The following is a 16,507-nucleotide window of genomic DNA, read 5'->3' as shown; positions in this document are numbered from 1 at the left end:
ACCATTATTAATCCCTTTGGTCTCAGAGGAAATTTTACACTCTTTTTTTTTTTTTTTTAAACATACCATTCCTGGTGTGGTTTTTCTCTGTAAAGTTCCACGAGATCCTAAAAGCAACTGTGAGGACACTTCTGGCCTCATTCAAAATTCTCGAGCACAGATCCTATGAGGAGAGGCTGAGGGAGCTGGGGGTGTTCAGCCTGAAGAAGAGGAGGCTCAGGGGAGACCTCATCACTCTCTACAACTCCCTGAAAGGAGGTTGGAGCCAGGGGGGGGTTGGGCTCTTTTCCCAGGCAACTCTCAGCAAGACAAGAGGGCAGGGTCTCAAGTTGTGCCAGGGGAGGTTTAGGTTGGATATTAGAAAGAATTTCTTTCTGGAGAGGGTGATCAGGCATTGGAATGGGCTGCCCAGGGAAGTAGTGGATTCTCCGTGTCTGGAGATATTTCAAAAGAGACTGGATGTGGCACTGAGTGCCATGGGCTGGGAACTGCAGCAGTAGTGGATCAAGGGTTGGACTTGATGATCTCTGAGGTCCCTTCCAACCCAGCCAATTCTATGATTCTATGATTGAAGCTCTCCAGCTATAGATCCTTGCAGGATGCTGGCAGTATCTACCTGTTATGTCCCTCCTAACTGTGTAGAAAAACAATTTTTACTGAAGCAGTATGATCATTTTCACACATTTTGTCCTTTGCAAAACTGAGGCAGAACTCAGTTGATAGTTATATGCAAAATGCTCAGATATTACATGCCCCTCTCTCATTAGAAATGTGAGAGAAGAGAAGCAAATTTCAGGAAAAAATCTGAAATTCATAATAAAAGAATGAGTTGATTTCCTTGTCCAGGGCTGATCAGAGGAACACTCTTTGCTTTGGCTCCAGTGATGAAGTGGATCCATCACTTTCACAGGAAAGTGACATTTTGATACCTCTTTTGAGCACCATCATCATACAAGTAAAGGAACTATGATAATCCGATGCATTTTTCATTCCCTGACATTTAATAGGAAATAGCAATGATGTGGCTCATCTGCATTTGCATACTGTAATTGTTTTTGCATATGTTTGGGAGGGCTGTGTTAACAGGGACCTGTCACTTTTATCAGGTTTTTAATTAGTTTATTTCATTACTGTTCGTGAGTGTCTAAGCAAGTGAACTTTAAAGTGACTTCAAAATAGATTTGTGCCCTAAATGAAAGTAGGAACACAGTAAGCTATATATTAAAGTAAAAAAATTACTGCTGGTGTTTCTTAACCCTGACATCGTTGTTTCAATCTGCTTAGCTGTCCACATTTTATACATTGGTTAACTGAGAATAATGGACTGGTTCATATTCATCCAAATAACCAAGGAAGAATTGGTCTTTCCAGACTCCTTCAAAGTTTAGGAGGAAAATTTGGGTCAGTCATCTAAAATTTCTCACTTCTTTCTGAAAATGAAAGGCCAGTGGTCAGGCACTTGGACTTGATGATCATCAGTCCTTTCCTTTCCTTTCCTCTCCTTTCCTTTCCTACCTTCCCTTCCCTTCCCTTCCCTTTCCCTTCCCTTCCCTCTCCCTTCCCTTCCCTTCCCTTCCCTTCCCTTCCCTTCCCTTCCCTTCCCTTCCTTCCGTTCCCTTCCCTTCCCTTCCTTCCCTTCCCTTCCCTTCCCTTCCCTTCCCTTCCCTTCCCTTCCCTTTCCCTTTCCCTTTCCCTTTCCCTTTCCCTTTCCCTTTCCCTTTCCCTTTCCCTTTCCCTTTCCCTTTCCCTTCCCTTCCCCTCCCCTCCCCTCCCCTCCCCTCCCCTCCCCTCCCTCCCCTCCCTCCCCTCCCTCCCCTCCCCTCCCCTCCCCTCCCCTCCCCTCCCCTCCCCTCCCCTTCCCTTCCCTTCCCTTCCTTCCCTTCCCTTCCCTTCCCTTCCCTTCCCTTCCCTTCCCTTCCCTTCCCTTCCCTTCCCTTCCCTTCCCTTCCCTTCCCTTCCCTTCCCTTCCCTTCCCTTCCCTTCCCTTCCCTTCCCTTCCCTTCCCTTCCCTTCCCTCTCCCTTCTCCCTTCTCCCTTCTCCCTTCTCCCTTCTCCCTTCTCCCTTCTCCCTTCTCCCTTCTCCCTTCTCCCTTCTCCCTTCTCCCTTCTCCCTTCTCCCTTCTCCCTTCCCTTCCCTTCCCTTCCCTTTCCCTTTCCCTTTCCCTTTCCCTTTCCCTTTCCCTTTCCCTTTCCCTTTCCCTTTCCCTTTCCCTTTCCCTTTCCCTTTCCCTTTCCCTTTCCCTTTCCCTTTCCCTTCCCTCCCATTCCATTCCATTCCCTGTTTCCAGATATCTAACAGGCAAATCCCAACCTGTAAGTCAAAGACTGGAGGAAAGATGGAGTGAAAGAGATAACTTGGCTCCAAATATTATTTCATTATTTTAATGCAGTCTCATTCCCTTCCTCTCTTCTCTCCTGCAGAACAGCTGAGATAAATATATGCAGATCCAAGTGTAGATCCAGGCCTTTGGAAAACTCCTCTCTTTAAAAATAGGGGAAAAAACTCTGCAGGCAGTGAGTCAGGATCCCTTTATGCACATGTAATCTTCAAATTAAAATTAGGTATTATTGCTGGAACTAGACACTGATGCCAGGTCTTCAGAACTGTGGAGTGTGATTAAGATTTAGGAGATTTTAGAACAAGAATATTGTCATTTAATTTGTTACCTGATGGTGTTCAGGACTCATCGTGCATCCCTGTTGCCTTTTTTGGGTGTGACTAAGAGATCACAGGGACTTTCTTTAGACAAAAACAAGGAAATGAGACCAGAAGAGATGTTCTTCCTATCTTTGTGACCTAAAAAACCACAGAACCTTGTTAGAGCAGCTGTAAAACCTAAGCCCTTAATGTCTTCAAACTTTTTTGTCTTTGACTGATGGATCAATTTTTATTTACAGCTCATTCAGAAGACAATGAACAGGAACAAAAGCTGCTACTGCCAAGACTGGGAATGAAGATGCTAAGGAAAGCTTTACTAAAAAGCTTACATAACCCTACACGTTTTCTTGATTAGTTTGAGATGTGATGGGGATGATTAGATATTTGTCTTCCTCTGAGTGACTGCCAGATGATGGGTTATTTAATCCAGAGTCACCAGCTGATTGAGGTGCAGCGATTGAATTCACCTCCCATGTTCAAGAGAAGTTCATTGCTGTTTAGGAAATAAAGTCAAGAGTCCCTCCATGGCAATACCAACCTTTGAGTCCACTCATTACAATATAATTATTATCATGTATTGATTAGCTTTGTTGTTATTATTATTATTATTATTTATTATTATTATTATTCTGAAGAATTTGATCCCATTTTCAGTGTTAGCTCATGTAACCAGGTTTGATACATTTCATAGAATCATAGAATCATAGAATCGACTGGGTTGGAAGGGACCTCAGAGATCATCGAGTCCAACCCTTGATCCACTACTGCTGCAGTTCCCAGCCCATGGCACTGAGTGCCACATCCAGGCTCTTTTGAAGTATCTCCAGACGCAGAGAATCCACTACTTCCCTGGGCAGCCCATTCCAATGCCTGATCACCCTCTCCAGAAAGAAATTCTTTCTAATCTCCAACCTAAACCTCCCCTGGCACAACTTGAGACCCTGCCCTCTTGTCTTGCTGAGAGTTGCCTGGGAAAAGAGCCCAACCCCCCCCCCTGGCTCCAACCTCCTTTCAGGGAGTTGTAGAGAGTGATGAGGTCTCCCCTGAGCCTCCTCTTCTTTAGGCTGAACACCCCCAGCTCCCTCAGCCTCTCCTCACAGGGTCTGTGCTCAAGTCCCTTCACAAGCCCAGTTCCCCTCCTTTGGACACACTCCAGGACCTTGATATCCTTCCTGAACTGAGGGGCCCAGAACTGGACACAGGACTCAAGCTGTGGCCTCACCAGTGCTGAGCACAGGGCCAGAATCACTTCCCTGGACCTGCTGGCCATGCTGTTCCTGATCCAGGCCAGGATGCCATTGGCCTTCTTGGCCACCTGGGCACACTGCTGGCTCATGTTCAGCTTCCTGTCGATCCAGACTCCCAGGTCCCTTTCTGCCTGGCTGCTCTCCAGCCACTCTGTCCCCAAATTTGTGCAGAAGCTGAAAATGTTAAGAAAGAATTAGACAAAATCTTTATTTCTTTTGTAGCTTCCAACCTACAGTAACTCCAACTAAGTTTGTCAGAGAACTTAAAGAGTGGCAGGGACCATGACCAGCACATCTCATGATGTCACAAAACAAAACATTGTCATTGGGTGGTTACCTCAGTGCAAATGTATTCCAAGAAGAGCAGAGAGGAAGAGGCAGGATGTTGATGGCCTAAATCAAAGGCCTGAAATCACAAGGGTTAATTTTAGCACATCAATTGATGCACTCAGGGAAATCTTGATTGGTACAGATTGTGTAGTGGAATTAGGAGAAATAATTAGGAGAAATAATTCCACTTATCTTAGTGGAAACAGGGAGATGAACACTGGGTTGTCCCAGGTGTTAATTTTTACAGCTAATTTAACAAGTAAGAAAAATAAAAATAACAGGTATAAGGTTCATTAATAGCTTCATAGAAGCAGAATTGCACAGAGCCCTGGGGAGGTGTTTGCCATGAACACAGCACTCTGAAACAAGCAAGCTTTTAAATTCCTTTAAGGATATTCACCTCCTCCCTTCCAGCACACAAAAATAATGGATTGCCTGAGTTTTAGTGCTTCTTTGGGCACCATTTGACCTTCTGTCAGGTTTGCAGTTTTGAAAATGACATCTGTGATTTTCCCACTTTCCCCAGCAATGCTGGTTCCCTCCTCCCAGCAGCTGGGGTTTGCCTGGAGTAATGTTCAGTGCAGAGACCTCCAGGCCCCTTTTCTGAGGCTCCCTGCAGATTAATGAATGGTCCATGACATTATTCCAGGCTCCCTGATTTCCAGCCATCTATTGCTGCATGGATCAGTGCTTTCAGTGTGATCACTCAGCAGGCAGTTCCTGAGTCCTAAAAAAAAAAAAAAATTTGGGGTTTGAGAATGGTTTCAGTCCTGTTCAGCATTTCAGAAAGGCAGCCCTGGTGCTGAGTCAGCACAGGTGGGGAGATACCCTGATCTAGCTTAAAAAAGCACAGGAACATGGGAAAAAATAAAATAAATAAAAATAAATAAAAGAAGTATTTTATTTATAATAAATATAATAAATAATAAATATAATAAAAATAAAAAATTAAGTAAATTGAAAAATTATCCTGACTGTTGCAAGGGGAAAAGGAGGATGGTGCCACAAGGAAGCAGAGCAACCCTGAGATGCTTAATGCACAAAAATGTGGTGGTTACACTATTCTGGCTCCATCTTTATCTCAGCCACCAGGCAGCTCTGTAGGACCAGATGCCTTTTTTCTAGCTTACTCCATTTTGAGGAAGAATTTAACCCCTTGGCAAGACCTGTAAATCTCAGCATCATGGGCTGCCTTTCCCCCACAGCCTGTGAATCTTTTGCACGAGAGATGTAAATGCAAAGCCAAGATAACAGGTCTATCTCCACACAATTTTCAAGCAAGGCAAAGCATACACTGAGCTGCAAGGTCCCAGTACCTTATTTTAGTCCTGATTATAAAATAAAATGAACATTTTATTTACTCATCCTAATGGGAGGTAACTTTGCCTCCCTCACTTCTGCTTTCCTGGCACAACCACATTCAAACACCAAGAGACAGAGAATAGTCTCTGGCTTCTCTTGCTCAGACATTAGTTGTTCTATCAATTATATATAATTAGGAAATGCAGCCCAATATCATGTCCTGTATTTCACTGAACCAGCATTTTTAATTTTTTAAATTTTTTTTCACTACAACCAATACATAAAGTATTCCTGTTCTGGGTTATAATTAAGTGCTGAAGGTCAGTAATTAATCTCTTTGTTTTAGAAGTTAGGATGAGGCATGGTGGCAGAGGGAAATTCATACATTAGGGTTTCTCTGGCCCTCTCTGCAGAAGGAATTTTACAAAGCATGGGTGGTACCAATCTGCTGAAGAGACCAAAAAAGCCTCATTTAAATCAATATTTCTGGAAACCTTTGAGCAAACTATCAGATCTGCACAGACCTCCTTCTGCCACAGAAAGGTGGCTCTTCAATAGGAATTTCAGGAGCAGGACAGAATTCACAACCTGGTACCATTGTGTTTCCTTCTCTTGGTGCCAGGCCATGTGCTGAAAATCTTTTTCTCCACTTTTCTGGTTTTTACTGACTGCTGATGTCCCTGTACTCAGCTCTGGTGAGGCCACAGCTTGAGTCCTGTATCCGGTTCTGGGCCTCTCAGTTTAGGAAGGAGATTGAGGTCCTGGACCAGGTCCAGAGAAGAGCAAGGAGGCTGGTGAAGGGACTTGAGCACAGACTCTATGAGGAGAGGCTGAGGGAGCTGGGGGTGTTCAGCCTAAAGAAGAGGAGGCTCAGGGGAGACCTCATCACTCTCTCCAACTTCCTGAAAGGAGGTTGGAGCCAGGGGGGGGTTGGGCTCTTTTCCCAGGCAACTCTCAGCAAGACAAGAGGGCAGGGTCTCAAGATGTGCCAGGGGAGGTTTAGGTTGGAGATTAGAGAGAATTTCTTTCTGGAGAGGGTGATCAGGCATTGGAATGGGCTGCCCAGGGAAGTAGTGGATTCTCCGTGTCTGGAGATATTTCAAAAGAGACTGGATGTGGCACTCAGTGCCGTGGGCTGGGAACTGCAGGGGTAGTGGATCAAGGGTTGGACTTGATGATCTCTGAGGTCCCTTCCAACCCAGACAATTCTATGATTCTATTCTATGAAGTGTTTATCCCACATAAGCCCTGTGAAATGTGAATTCATTCTCTCAGAAAAAATAAAAATAAATAATGACTTGGGGTTTGAATCTCATCCTAGAAATATTATCTGCTCGAAATACCTTTCTCTGTACAATGAAATACTATTGAGGGTTTCCACACTTCTGAGAGCAAAAATTTTCAGACCATTTTTTGCATAAGAGCAGGAACCAAAGGACTCCTGTTCAACTCTGAAAATTGCTTATTATAGGCTGCTTTCATAAAACACTATTTTTTTTTCCAAGCTAATACAGTGTTTTTCACTTCTGCAAGGTAATTATTAGGGTACTTGCAGCAATGTGCCCCAAAAAAGCTGAAAACTATTACCTGCTCCTGGGATTTTGGATGTCCAATATAGAGCCTGTTGGTTACTGTCTTAATTTACTGTTGTAACTTTTTTTTTTCTCCATAGCATATGTAAATCTTCATCACTTTTTACTTTGCAAGGTGTGTTCTGGAATGCAAAAAGAAAAACAAAACCCCAAACTAAACAACCAAAGGCACACACTCCACCACTCCTGCAAATACTGCAAGATTAAACAATGCCTTTTGTTTAGAACTAGGAAGTGAATGAACACTTCCATTAAGTGCTGCCAGAAAAGAAGTTGACAATGCAAACAGAGTAGAACTTACCATGACCACCAGTACATATTGCACCTTTTCAGCAAGATTTCATCAGCCTGCAAGGACTGGTTCTGCTTCCAGGACAGATTTAACCTCATACAGTACTTTTCAAAGGTGACAAAACATTTCACTTTATTTCCTAAGAATCACTGACTTGCCATGGATAGGACTTTAGGATGAGAAGTGTGTGAGTCTGACTTCACTGACTTGCAACTGTCTCAAAAAAGCAATTTTAAAATCAATAGCCCTGGCTCAGGTGGAGGAGCTGGCTGGCCAGCTGAGCACGGGTGACCCCTTAGGATGTGGTAAGAGGTATTGGGTGGAGGCTATTCCTCTTCTGAGCACCAGCCTTCAATGCTGGGACAATACCCAGGTGGCCAAGAAGGCCAATGGCATCCTGGGCTGGCTCAGGAACAGTGTGGCCAGCAGGTCCAGGGAAGGGATTCTGCCCCTGTACTCACCTCTGGTGAGGCCACAGCTTGAGTCCTGTGTCCAGTTCTGGGCCCCTCAGCCCCTCAGGAAGGAGATTGAGGTGCTGGAGCAGGTCCAGAGAAGAGCAAGGAGGCTGTGAAGGGATCCAGCAGAATTCCTGTGAGGAAGGGCTGAGGGAGCTGGGGGTGTTGAGGCTGGAGAAGAGGAGGCTCAGGGGAGACCTCATCACTCTCTCCAACTCCCTGAAAGGAGGTTGGAGCCAGGGGGGGGTTGGGCTCTTTTCCCAGGCAACTCTCAGCAAGACAAGAGGGCAGGGTCTCAAGTTGTGCCAGGGGAGGTTTAGGTTGGAGATTAGAAAGAATTTCTTTCTGGAGAGGGTGATCAGGCATTGGAATGGGCTGCCCAGGGAAGTAGTGGATTCTCCGTGTCTGGAGATATTTCAAAAGAGACTGGATGTGGCACTCAGTGCCATGGGCTGGGAACTGCAGCAGTAGTGGATCAAGGGTTGGACTTGATGATCTCTGAGGTCCCTTCCAACCCAGCCAATTCTATGATTCTACGATTCTATGACATCCCCCCAGGCACACTAATGGGGCTGGAGCAGAGCAAGGATGGCATCAGGAAGAAGCCCCTTTCCTGAGGGCCAGCCTTCAATGCTGGGACACCCCTGGAGGCAGGATGTACCTGGTTAAATGGCTGGAAGAGAGGAGGAATGGCTTCTGGAAGAAGATAAGAATTGAGGACCGGCTGGGGGACTACACCCTTCTGCTCCCCTCCAGGCAGCCTGCCTGCTAACGACCCTGGCTGACTGACAGCTGCCCCTTGGCAGCAAAAGGACTCAGGGGTGTATCTGGCTGTCCATGCTCTGACTGTTTTGACATCTTTTGACCCACCACCATCTCTGCACCAGACCCTGTCCAGGATCAGCACCATCCTGAAGAACCTCGCTGGACAGCTGGACCCCTGGTGGTGACTCTCTCGCTCTCTCATTCTCCCCACTTTTCTTACCCTTTAGTTCTCTTCTCTTCTCTTTCTTTCTTGCCATTTCCTTACCACTTTTTCTCTTTCTTTCTTATATCTTTCTCTCCTCTCTCCCTCTTTTGCCTGACTCTATATTTTTTGCCTGTGTCAATTGTCAAATAAAACCTGCTTGCACTCGACCATTTTCTATGTTTGGACTTTGTTTCACGTATCCAAAACAAAAATAAAGTTCAATGTTACCTTGGACCCTAACAAGAAGTTTGCAGCCCCTGCTGTTTTTTCCACATTTATGTCCAGCATAGGCATGGGCCACTTGTATGTCCAAGATATGTCCAGCATAGACAATCCTCCAGGTATCTATTAGGAGAGAAAACATTAAAACCTTTTCAGAGCCAAAGAGCCAGCACAGTTGGAAAAATACAGACGTTCAAAACATTTCAATCAAAGTGTGGAGGGAAATCAATTAATGAATGGTGTGCTCCAGGTTTACTCCCTGAGTAATCACCCTGTAAAAACACAAGCCTGGGTAACCAGCCCACAGGACAGGTACTGTGACCTCTTCTCTCTCCTGCTATGCTAAATATTTGCTTCTCTGCAAATCCTATTAGAGAAAAAAAAATAAATTCACATGTGCTTGTTTTTTTCTTCTCTCCCTTGGCACAATTTTAGCTCCCAGTTGCATTAAGAAAAAACAAACAGACTGCACCCCAACAAAACCAGTCAGCCTTGAAATGGCTTTTGGGTTAGTGTTCCAAGCTATTACATTTCAGAAACAAATATTCTTTATGATTTTAAACATAGTAATCTAAACAAGATGACTCTCTATTAAAAAACAAGGCTATTCTGAGGGAAAAAAAAAAAAAAAAAAAAAGGAATAGAAAGTAGGATTGGAAGAAATGTTCCTCCAGCAAATATTAAGTATTGGAATAAATGTTCCTCCAGCAAATATTTTTCCTTTGTGAAATGTGTCACTTCCATAATTCATTCTGTGCTCTGGGTAATGCTCATGACTGTACTGGAAATGAGCATTTAATTAGTGCTCTAGTACAAATACCTACCACCTCCTGTGTTAATAACTAACATTTGGGGCTGTAAATGTTTATCAGGTAAATATCATGGCATTAGAAGGATACATCTGACCACAGGCATGGAAAATGAATGTGGTGAATTTGCTGGCTCCATCAGGCAGGGAGCCAGAAGGATCAAGTGATGGCATCACATTGTGCCAGCAGAAAAATGACAGAGGTCAAGGATAGGCCATAAAGTGATTCATGGGGAATGAGTCTCAGGTATGAGAATGACAAAGCACAATGGTGGTTTTTATGCTTTAAAAATAATAATAATTAAAAAAAAAATTCTCATAACCACAGAGTGACAGAGTGACTTTATTGGGTACCTCCTATTCCATCCTGTGAAATACCCTCAGCTCAGGGATCTCCACCAGGAATTTGCAGACACATCCTCCCAGAGGGATTGAGGGCAGAATTTCTGGAATCACCACGTTCTAAGTGTGGTGTGGACAGGCACAGAACCCCATGCAAGGTTCAGGAACCCTGGAGAGACACAACACAAGGTTCTTTACCAAGCAGTAAAGACAGTAGTTCTGGAGGTCAATAAATTTCTATGTCATCAGACCTTGGAAGGTTTGAGAAGTTTATTTGAGAAGATATTTAGTCACTAAATAACACACAGAGCTATGTCAAAATGAAGGTAAAACTAAAGGTTAAGGAGGTGACCACTTGGAGAGGGTGAGTTCACCAAATGGCATCCTGGGCTGGCTCAGGAACAGTGTGGCCAGCAGGTCCAAGGAGGTGATTCTGCCCCTGTACTCAGCGCTGGTGAGGCCACAGCTTGAGTCCTGTGTCCAGTTCTGGGCCCCTCAGTTCTAGAAGAAGATTGAGGTCCTGGAGCAGGTCCAAAGGAGGCAACTGGGCTGGTGAAGGGACTTGAGCACAGACCCTGTGAGGAGAGGCTGAGGGAGCTGGGGGTGTTGAGGCTGGAGAAGAGGAGGCTCAGGGGAGACCTCATCACTCTCTACAACTCCCTGAAAGGAGGTTGGAGCCAGGGGGGGTTGGGCTCTTTTCCCAGGCAACTCTCAGCAAGACAAGAGGGCAGGGTCTCAAGTTGTGCCAGGGGAGGTTTAGGTTGGAGATTAGAAAGAATTTCTTTCTGGAGAGGGTGATCAGACATTGCAATGGGCTGCCCAGGGAAGTAGTGGATTCTCCGTGTCTGGAGATATTTCAAAAGAGCCTGGATGTGGCACTGAGTGCCATGGGCTGGGAACTGCAGCAGTAGTGGATCAAGGGTTGGACTTGATGATCTCTGAGGTCCCTTCCAACCCAGCCAGTTCTATGATTCTATGAAATAGAAGTGTTGTCCTTCTGGAAAAAGTACTAACAAAGTCAGGAAATATGGTGGAATTTTAGTTCATCAGGCAGAAAGGGTACAAAGGTTGCCTAGGAAAATACGTTTTCAGACTGAGTGATTTTAACTGTAGCTTCCATGTTAATTTAAGTATTTTTCTTCAGATATAGCTGTATATTCAACATTGTTTTCCATAAAACAAGGCATCACTTTTTACAGATGGAAAATAGATTCTGCTGCTACACTGAAGCTTTTGAAAACTGTTTTCTGATTTCAAGTTAGAACAGAAATTGTCACCATCTGCAGTGAATCAGAAATTGTGAAAAACAGCTCTATTTCAGTATTCAAGTATGTAGCTTTCAGTCCAGCTTCTTAAACATTAAACCTTAATATTAGCTCTTGAGAAATTAATTGGAATTTGAGGGGGGCAAAAAAATACCTATAACTCTAGTTACTATTTTAAAAAAATAAAACTAGCCATTAGATTCTTTCTATTCCTCAAAGAGAAATGCTGGAAATAGAATAATAAATATATTCTCAGTGTCACTGATGTTGATCTTCATTAAGTAGTCAAATAAATTTTTTTTGTGCTTTTACATCTCCTTCTGAAGGCACTGAAAAAATGCCTGATAATTAAATTGGATCAAAATGCATCCTGATATGTTTGGGGTATACATGCTGAGAGAGTTTTGATATCATATTTGAGAAGTTTTTTTGTTGACTGAGCAAATGCTGCTGTACAAATACTACACAAAATATATTATTGATATATTATTAATGTATTATTGATAGGATACAACCAGCAGTGGAACTACAGCAAAATCACAGCAGGACAAAAAAGCTTTTTTACAGGGATTTGGAGCCCAAGCCTTACAGTGACTCTTGGCAGGAAACCTCCCAATTTTGCCAGGTTTTCTACTGCAGATATTGATCACATGAAATTTTTATGATGTTAGATGCTATTTTAAAGGTTGAAGCAAAAGCCCTGATGGGTTGTGATGGCTGGGAGGTAACTCTGACACGTAGATGGATGTTTTATTGGCAGCTTATGGGATGCAGGCTCAGTCTGCAGCCAGCTCAGCCCATCCAAGTGATTGGTGTTGGCAGAGGCAGCAGGGAATTGGGAAACCTGGTACCTAATGAATCTCAGGATGGTCACGGGTGGGCAGGTCCAGGACCACTTTCAGGCACCTCGTGACAGATTAATTGCTGCTGTCCAAGCCCTTCCCTGGGAGATATTTCCTCCCAAGTGTGGGAAATGGGTCCTCTGACACAGACCCACTCTGCCCACAAGAGCTGACAATCAAGATTATCCTTCCAGTTCCTTTACCTGGCAACCTGCTCTGTGATATGGAGAGAATATTTCTTTTTATGAGCTCTGCAAGGTGCCCTCTGGCCTTGTTTCTGCTAATTATGCTCCACAGGAGAAATTGTCCCTGTTACTAATTAGCCAGCTGGCATTAAAGGAATGTTTTGTTTCTTTCAAACCAGGTTGGAGAATTATTTTTATTTTTCCCCACCATCTCCCCCCACTGTGCTTCTGTCATCTCAACAGACTCTTCCTGCCAGACCAGACTTAGTCAAGATGTTCTGTAATTAAAAAATATATATGTATGAGAGAGAGAGAGAGAGAGAGAAAAAGTGAACTGTTTAATTAAAAACAGTCTCTGAGGAGTAGCCATTCCTAAACCCAATATTTAGTCTGTCAGAGGAAGGATATTTGTTAAATGTTGAGGTTTTCTTTCATATTTCTGCCTTTGAAAAAGCACACAAGCTGTTCCTGGCCTTTGATTGAGCTTTGACTGTCCACTTGGATTCACAACAGCAAGAAGTTATCAAAGGTTTGTATTTCTATGATGTTCCACGGTATAAATTCCTTTTCAGGACCACCAAACCACATTACCTTTGGCAACTTATCATGAACTTCAGTCCCCAGAGCCACATCTCATAACATTATTCTTTGCAAGTCTCTTTTTCCCCAGGAAATTTAGACACTGAAACAAAGCAAACTTTCTGCTTGGTGTCATCTGAACAGCAGGCAGTAATCACACCTCTTACTGTCATGGTAAAGAGGTATAAATACATTTTTAGTGACATTTTTAGAGACAACAAGGGTTTGAAGCTGTCTGCTATCCATTCTTGGCAGAACCTGGTTTTTGTGTAGGCTGAATGGAGAGTAGAGAAGGTCATATCCAGGTAATCTATATATCTAATATATATATATCTAAATCTAATAATCATGTAACATTCACCAGTCCCAACATTCACCCCTGAACCAATCACCCCCCATCCCTAATCAGTCAATGGAAAGAACCCCTAAAGTGCAGCCCAATGGGTCTCTTTTGGATGTCCAGCTTAGGATGGGATCAGTTGTGCTCCAAACCCCATTCACAGCACTAGAGAGCTCCAAAAGGATCCCAGAGAAACAGCTAAAACCACCTCTGTCACAGGCATCTCTTTTCAGACTTGAATCATACCTTGGATATTTTGGTCATTCATCCCTCTCTTCCCTGGACTCCAGCAGATCTTAGAGGATTTTTCCAACCATGAAAATTCTGTGACCTCTCTTTTTATGTGTGTCACTCCAAGGGTTAATTCAAAACAGCTAAAACCACCTCTGCCACCTTGGATATTTCAGTATTTATCCCTCTCTGACCTGGACTCCAGCAGATCTTAGAGGTTTTTTCCAACCATGACAATTCTGTGATTCTGTGACCTCTCTTTTTATGTGTGTCACTCCAAGGGTTAATTCAATGCCTGCTTGTTTTAGCTCTAGAATAGTTAATTTGTTCTGGTTTTTTGAAGCTATTGTAAATAGAGATAAAAATAAACCCCACGTGATTGCCTTTTACTGGAGCACATTGTGTCACAGAGCTGTGTCATTGCTTCACTGGAAGAAGCTGTGACAGTGCTAAAAAATGGGATGGTTTAAAAAATGGGATGGTTTGTGTAATATTCCCCCCCGTGTCACCTGCAGGGCACATTTTTATGCAAAGCAGATGTGGAAAAATCACATCCCAGCTTCTTTCACTGCTCCATTCCCCTTTATTAGGTCTGACCTGCCCTTCAGACCAAGTGATCTGCACAAATCACCAGTGAAAAAAAAAATGGGAAAGAGTGAAAAACAAATGAGGTAAAGCAGAATAGGAACATTATGCCAGAGATGTGTGGCAAATACCATTCTTCCTGCTCAGCAGGGCTTTGGACTCCCCAAGGGTAAGAGGCCACATCAGTCCTTTGGTGCATGGGGAAGAGTTTGCACCTAGCCAATTATTTTATGGCAATTACTTGGTAATACTGTGTAAAATAACAGTTTGTGTGGAAAAATTGCTAGAAATGACCCCAGCTGCACTTGTGCTCTTTAAATAAAGGTGCAGCACTTGGAACCAGTGGAATGTGGCCCGTGTACCATGGCTGCCACAGATGTGGCCCTCTCAGGGGTATTCAGTGTGCTAATTCCAAGAGAAATTGCATGGAGGGTGGAGTGGAGATTCCATGGCCATGCTCTGTGGCAACAATACCCCCTAACTGCACTTTTGATACCCTGGGCTACCAATCTGCCACCTTACTCTTCCTAGAGTGTACTTTTGCTCATTAGAAACCCACTTTAATATAAAAACCATCCCTAAAATTACCCACCTCTAGGGCATGACCACCCCTCAGGGAGACTGCTCGCTGGAGTTTTTGTAGCCTACACCTTTAAATGTGAAGAGAGAGAACTTTGCACCAATCACAATATAGATATGATTGACCAGAGCCACTCAAGCTCCATATTTCAGTATAAAAATAGTTAGTGGGGGGACAGATATTGGGGAAAATAACATTGCAGAGACATCCCTGACCTCTGGGACCAGCCAAAGGGCTGTGCCTGTCTTCCCCACTACTGAGATGCCTTTGAGTGAGATTTGAACACTAGGGTACCCTTTTTGCTCTTTCCCCTTTTATTCCCTTTTTCCTTTTTCCTTTTCCTTTTTCCTTTTCCCTTTTCTTTTTTCCTTTTCCCTTTTCTTTTTTCCTTTTCCCTTTACCTCTGTAGAATCTCTTTAATCATAGAATCCTCCACATGGCAGCTTCTGGCCAGGATCCCCCCCAAAGGAAATCTCTACAGAGTACCCATAGCCTCATAGGTATTAGCTCATAGGTATTTAGCTTCTTTTTTGCAGGCAGGAATCTATCACCAGCAACCCAAAGAGCTTGTATACTGTTGCTATAATAAATCACACTATTTATTAATCTTGTGGTAAGAAACCTCACTTAGCATGACCAAATTCTGGGGCATGTCCGGGGTAATTTCTTCACAAGTGTGGTGTTAGTTGTGTATTTGGACCACTAATATCCAGCCTGCTAAAGGTGAATTGACTATCACTCATAACCTAAGCCCAGCCACCCCCAGCTCCTCTAATATCTAAGGGTCAGATGGATTGCAAGAGGTTTTATTTTCTGCCAAATTGCCAGACTTGCTTCAACTCAGCAATACGTAGGACACCAAGCTGAACATAACGTGCTAAAGCTATCAGGATCTGCTCTTCTGAAGGAGCAGGTGAGTTATGGTAAGCAGGTAGGATGGACATAAAGAAATTGAAAGGCTCTCAGCCTGGAAAAGTGTTAGAGACTCAGACCTTATGTGTAAATGTTGCTAAGGATTGTAAGAAACACCCCATCTTCCCCTGATGTCTTTCTAGTGCACTAATTGCTTCTCTCAATCTTCCCCTTTCAACTCCTGTTTGTGTTGAGTAGTGCTGAGAGCCAGAAATATTTCAGTGTACAGCAACAAAAAGCTGTCTGTCAGGTGCAGGAACAAAGCAGAATGCTCTCAGTTGACAACTTCATGTCCAATAGTCATAAACAAACTGTGTCTTATTCTTCTTCTCATATGGACCACTGCTGCAATAGTTTCATTTATTTATTTTATGGAGTCTTCAATGCTTGAGTATAAGGTTTTTTTTTTGTGGGAATTTTCAAATTAAAAAACAAACAAAACCAACAATACCCCCAACAAACAAATCATAAATAAATAAACCCAACAAAAACTAATTAAAAAAATAGTGGTATCACTACTTATCTTTTCAGTGAACACTGTGGCAGAGGAAACACTGACTTGGTCTCCACAAAGAAGCTTCTGACAAATCCAGAGTTTTTTTCCAGAGTAGCACCCAGAGAGGACACACAATTATTCAAGCTTTTAGGAAACTGTGATGCTTTGATTGAAAATAAGGGGTTTAAAAGTGCAAAGAAAATATTCTAGCTCCCTACAGGTCCCTCTGGGGAGCTGCTGAGAACAATAAATCTGTCCACAATTTGCCCCATT

Source organism: Calypte anna, chromosome 2 (genome assembly GCF_003957555.1).
Source record: "Calypte anna isolate BGI_N300 chromosome 2, bCalAnn1_v1.p, whole genome shotgun sequence".
Taxonomy (NCBI): Eukaryota; Metazoa; Chordata; class Aves; order Apodiformes; family Trochilidae; genus Calypte; species Calypte anna.
The sequence above is the reverse complement of the archived record's forward strand: the minus strand, read 5'-3'. Positions refer to the sequence as shown.